The following is a 6,245-nucleotide window of genomic DNA, read 5'->3' as shown; positions in this document are numbered from 1 at the left end:
CCAGTGTGGTGTATCTCAAGTGGTAAAGTTGTAGTACACCACCACCTAGTGGCAGAATTTCAGTCCTTGTTCTGACAAAGGGGCTCCCACAACTTGAATAGGTTTCATTCACCTTGTTCACCTTGTAACTGTATTCCTCTCTGATTCTGTAGTTCCTAAAGTGCACGCTGCTCCATATAGGTAAACTCATCTGCTTTTTATCCACTAGGCTGTCAAAGATTTGATTATGACAGTTTTTACATTCACCTAACCTTTAAATTCCAAGTACTTCAGTTAATTACTTCAAAGCTGCACAGAGGATGTATATATTTTAAAAACACCATCTCAATTTGAATTTGGCAGAATTATTATGGCTATAGGAGCTGTGGGCTCTGCCCAAGCTTTTATTTTATTTTTGGATCTTTTAGAAAGCCAGAATTAATGCAAAGTTAATGCTTGAAAAGGGAGCCCTTATAGGCTGGGTCTGGTGGTGCATGCCTGTAGTCCCAGCTGCTGTTCTGGAGGCTGAGGCAGGAGGATTGGGAGGTTAAAGCCAGCTTCAGCAACTTAGCGAGGTTCTAAGCAAATTAGTGAGACCCTGTCTCTAAAAAAAATATATAAAAAGGGCAGGGGATGTGGCTCAGTGGTTAAGCACCCCTGGGTTCAATTGCTCAGTACCAAAAGAAAAAAAAATTAAAAATAAAAGTGATCACTTAAAAAGCTACATGAGATTATTACTACAATCTACACTCCACAATTTATTAAGATTCCAGCATTTTAAAAAAAGCACAGGTGCTGTTAATGAAGATTTTTTTAGTTAACATTTTTGTACCATACATAGAGAATCACATAAATATTTAGGCCACAAGAACTTAGTTCAGGAATGTTATCAAACATGCAACATGCAATTAGGAACAAGTTCAGCATTTGGGATATGAGGCCCCAACATGTCTTACTCTGCTTTCTACACCTTGGCAACATGAAGGTTGAAGTATTACTAGGAAGTGCACTACGACAGTGAACATCAGCCAACTATCTGGTTTGGGATGGAACTGAAAGTACAGTAAAATAGAAAAACGGAACATAGACACTTCTGAGTAAATGAATCTATTTTCCTTCAAGGTCTAGGAAAGATATACATTCAAAACCTAGACCTATGTCAAACTTTGGACAACATAAGGTATCTAACATGTTAAACTGTACAAAGCAAATTAGCAGGATGTGATGTGTTGCAAGTTTGAAATACTGTCAATCTGAAAAACAAAACAGGTGCAGGCAGTAAAGTCTTAGCCAGGCTTTGTCTAATTGAAGCTGTCATACAGATCCAATTCCTCCTCTTCTCATCTCAGTTCATGGGTACTTCATTCAAGGAAGTCAGACATTCAAGGGGAATAGATGGATGAAAAGTGAGTCTTAATGATAGTCTGTTTTTTCAAATATTTTATTCTCCATCCATTCACAAAAAGAAGTGAACCCTTACACAGCACCTACAGTGTACCAAATTGTTCTAAATGCTTGACATATAACATAGTGTATTAATTTTCACAAAAGTCCTATAAAATAGGTTGTATCATGAACCCCATTTTAGAGCTGAGGAAACAGGTATAAAGAGGTTAAAGCATAATCCTGAAGTTACACGTTAAGTGAATGCACTGAGGCCTGTGTGGTGTGATCCACAATCAGCTCTCCTACTCTGTCTTCAGAATAACAGGTCTGTTTCAGACACTCCTACAATGATTTTTAACAGGACACATTTGATAACACAGTCTATTTTTGGCAGGAGGGCAGAGATTGAACCCAGGGCCGCTTAACCACTATCTCCCCATCCCCACACCCTTCTTAACAATTTTATTTTGAGACAGTGTCTTGTTAAGTTGCTCAAGACCTGATAAATTGCTGAGTCTGGCCTCAAACCTGCAATCCCGACCTTGGCCTCCTGAGTCACTGGGAACTTGTTGCTCATTTAGATGAAGGTAATTCCCAGTGGCTTGGGAGGCTGAGGCAGGAGGATCACCAGTTCAAAGCCAGTCTCAGCAACTTAGCGAGACCCTGTCTCAAAATAAAAAGGACTAGGGATAAAGATGAGTGGTTGCATACCCCGGGGTTCAATCCCTGGTACCACTGCCCCCCCCAAAAAAAGTAATCAAGCAATGTAGAATAAGCACAATTGGCTTTAGGAGGAACTCTCCCAGTCAGAGGCTGCTCTATTGTTCTGTCACATTTTGAGCAGGTGGATAGCCTAGAAGCCCCTGTTCAAGATAGACCTCAACCTTGGTCAACTGTTTGATTCTTTCAGTGTTTCCCTTAGTCTTACTTTAAATGTTAAAAGAACTTAAAAATTAATGATTATAAGAATAGTTTTTACCATGAGCAAAATTATTATCAAATGAGGATCTAAGTCAGAATAAAGAGAATCAACAAGAACGATTTTCAGAATATGTATTTCAAAATACAGTCTGAATATCAGAGTCTCCTAAGGAAAAAAATGTGTTTCCAGTGCTGGGGGCCAAACCAAGGGCCTCACACATGCCAGGCAAATGCTCTACTGTGGAGCTACATCCCAGCCCTCTTATAGAATTTAACAAGGCTTTCCAATATTTTAGCACAACTTTTAAGTTGCTCTTTATGATCATGTTGCAAAGGTCAAACATGTCTTTCAAACAAAACTCTTTATGTGAAAAAAACCAAATATGCCAGCACGTTTTATGAATTTTAAATGTAACACAAAATTTATTTCTCACCCTGTTGTCTTGTCCTTCATGGTATATCTTCCCTCACACAGCAGTGGGCATGGAACACCACGCACCACAGGTCCTACTATTCCTGCCTGGTTCACTATGGTTTCCATGCTCTCACCTCCGAAAAGAGCATTTCAGAATTTAGGGATGGAAATGAGGACAATGAATGATTCTAATGTATATTTTAAAAATTAGCCTACAATCTTAAAACTTTTAAATGAACTAGTACCCAAATCTTACAATATACTTTATAACAATTTTTTTTGCATTTGCATATTTTTATAGTTATCTACTTTGGTTTTCTAACCTACGTTATCATCACAAGGGCACATATAGATATACTCATATTGAGGTATACACAATCAATTTCTAATAGAAAGATACAAAATAAATCTACTTGGAAAGCAGGGGTTTAAGACGCTGTTTGTCTCCCTTTTTTCATTCAGTCTCTTCTGAAGCTGAAAGCCATTCTGCATGAGTGCTCTTGCTTCTTGCCCCATCCCATATCTGCCAAGTAAGGTCTTGATGCAGCTCCCAAGTATCTTGCAAGTCAACAAAGGTCATCTAATGGGGGTGATTCTGCTTGGCAGAAAGTTATATCCTTCAGAAAACTAAGAGGTTATCCAAACAATGAGGGAAAGATTCAAGTGGCCTCTCTGATTTCCAAGAAGCAGTTGAACACTGACTTAAAATATCTTAAAAGTCTGGAAAGAATTTTGACAGATAAGTGAATTCAGGGACTTATCCGGCTAAGATTTAGAAGTCAAAAACTCCAACAATGCTTATGATAGACATTTATTTAAAATAATATATATGCAGATGAAATAATTTTTAAATTGTATGTTTCAAGTTTAACCAACTTCATAGAAATCTATAAGGACAATTATATTCACAGATTTCAATTACATGATTACTTCTTTTCCCATTCTTCTCGTTCTTTTCTTTCCCGAATAACCTCTTTAAGATACGGTTCAAGATAGAATTTATCCTCCTCATATTTTGTCCACTGTTCTTTAGGCAAGATCTGTTGCCTCATGGTCAGGTCCAGGGCTCTCTTAATGCGAAACATCCTGTCATTATAAAGGTTCTCGGGAAGCCTTCTTATGGCTTCTTTTACATCTTCATCCTCATGTATTGTATCAGCTCACATTAACCCGAGTTTATTGAATCCTGCAGCATTATAATACCATTTTCGAATACCATCCAGCCACCGGCCTGATGCTGCAACTCTAATTCCCAGAGAGAAGCTCGAGGGACGGAACAAGGGCTCCAATTCCATTTCCTCCAATAACCAATGTCTGCTACCAGGGCATGAAAGAAATCTCAAGTGGTAGAATTTATCGAGCCAATGCAATTGACAGAGCTTGGCTCATTTAGTAAGCACTCGGTTCACTTTGGCTGACACCCATTAATTATCTCTTTGTGTCCTTGAACTTTCCAAGGGCTGAGGGGAAGGACGCCGAGCAGCGGCAGCTGGCGCTCAGGGATGTGAGAGTCACCTCTGGCACCTTCGGAGCAGCAGGTCGTCTCAACCCTCAGGTCAGCCGGACCTGGAAAAGGGAAGCCCACTGGACGGGAGCCGCCACTTTCCCTTACGTCGCAAACCAGCAGGCCTGGTCGCCATTTTGACCCGGGAGCCTCAATCTATTTTTACTGGTATTATTTGGCCCCTATATTTATCTCTGTAAAAGATCCAATGTGACACAAGGAAGTCCTAACCTCTACTAAACATGTAAAACTAATGAAAAAAACTATCTAACAATGTTGATAAGGTTTCAAAAGTCCTAATAACCCCCACTGACAACCCAGTGGCATGTTAGACCACACTAACATGAGTAACAGGATATACTGACTTCAGAGTTTTCAGGGACTAGTTAATAATGCTGATTACTTTTGTGCTCATCATTTGCAGAAAATAATGCTTTGCTCTTGTCTATTTCTTGTCAAGATCCCAGACCTATGTACAACTTGTGAGGTCATCTACCAACTGCCACCTTGGACCTCTGGACTGTGCTAAAGTGAGAGATGTCCCAGCTCCAAATGACCTTACACGTCGAATCCAAAAGCAAGCTCCCCTTCTACTGGGAGTCCTTAGGCCTCTGTAGGAAGACCCTGACTGCTGTTTCCCTGTCAATGCTGCTTTACAGCCTGAACTAGCCAGAGCAGTCATCACCCTTTTCCCTTAAGGCCAGTAAGGCGTACATCTTCAGAGGGGGGATGGCATGGTTCCTGAGCTGTGATGCCATGCAGCAGGCCTACTGGCTGCAGAGGCCTGCAGCTTGTACAGACCCACCTTGCAAGCAGAAGTTGTGAATTCAGTTTCATCTCAAAATCAATTCACCATCAACCTCTTCCCAGTCTCCCCTCCTCAGGGAGACAGCAGAAAGGCTGTCACTCCAGTTCCTACTCCAAGTCAGTCATCCATAGGGATTAGGAGTCCCCAAGTCTTTCCATCCTATCTCCTTTGACAGCCACTCCCTCTGCCAGTCCTGCAGGGGCTGTCTTCCAGTCATTACCTCTGGGCCACCCCACCCTATTTGTTCCCCACTCTTGCCTTTCACCTCCCATGTGTATAATCCCTTACTTCTGAAGCCAGAATTAAGGACAGGTAGTTAGTGTAGAAATAGGGAATCGGGTCAATTCGAGGAAATGAAGCCATGAAGCCATCTGCCTTTGGAAGTTGGAGACTGCCCCTGGAAGAATGGAATGTCAAAGATCTCCGGAGCCCATTGATTACCAAATTTACCTGCCTTTATCAAGGACTGCAAACAAGGAGCTGCTAATTAATGCCCCCTGGGCCCTTATCTGCCTGAATCACCTTGGCCCTCCCCCTGCCCATGGCTTCTCACTTAATGCAAAACCAGGCCTAGTCACGAAGGCAGGAAGGAGAGATAAGGGGGGAAAGAACTAGAGAACAAAGGAGACTTTAACCTATAAAAGATGCAGGGTGTGCTCACTTCTTGGGACTTTAGAACATCAGCCATGGCCCCCTTCTTCCTGCCGGGAGAAGTCTGTATTATTCCCTTTAAATAAACCTGCTTAATATGCTTGCCTTGGCGTGCTTCTCTAGTGCTTAATCTTCAACATTAGAAGAAGCAGAACTCGTCACCGGTAAACGGCGGTATCACTTCTATGACACCCCTCCTCCCTCTCCTACTTCCTAATTTGCTCTCCTCCTCCTCTTCCCTATCATCTCCCTCCTTCACCTCCACCCACCCATTGGCCCTTTTCCCTCTCCTGTAGGCCCCCATTCCCACTTTCCCTCATCTTTCTGCTCTCTCCATCTTTGTTTCTCCCTTCTCACTCTATTGCCTCCTCTCCCTTCATCTCCCATCACTTCCTTCCTTCCCTTCCTCTTTCCTCTCCTGACACTCCCAAGGGCCTCCCCACAGTCTAGTCTGCAATAGGTCTCTGTTCTCAGGGATGACTCTGAGAATCCTCCTACTGGGAGTAGCTACACTCTCAACCCAGACCTGTAGAAAGCTTTCATTCCAAGTCCATAAATCTGTATCCACTATTGCCTTTTAA

The 6,245-nt window shown here is 41.9% G+C and overlaps 1 pseudogene; it reads right to left on the bottom strand.

The window, feature by feature from the left end:
• Positions 1 to 3,599: 3,599 nt before the first annotated feature.
• On the bottom strand, positions 3,600 to 3,996 carry LOC124961300 (cytochrome b-c1 complex subunit 7-like; annotated as a pseudogene).
• Between the last annotated feature and the right edge of the window lie 2,249 nt (positions 3,997 to 6,245).

Source organism: Sciurus carolinensis, chromosome 12, assembly GCF_902686445.1.
Source record: "Sciurus carolinensis chromosome 12, mSciCar1.2, whole genome shotgun sequence".
NCBI classification, from domain to species: domain Eukaryota; kingdom Metazoa; phylum Chordata; class Mammalia; order Rodentia; family Sciuridae; genus Sciurus; species Sciurus carolinensis.
This window is presented reverse-complemented; position numbering and strand designations above follow the sequence as displayed.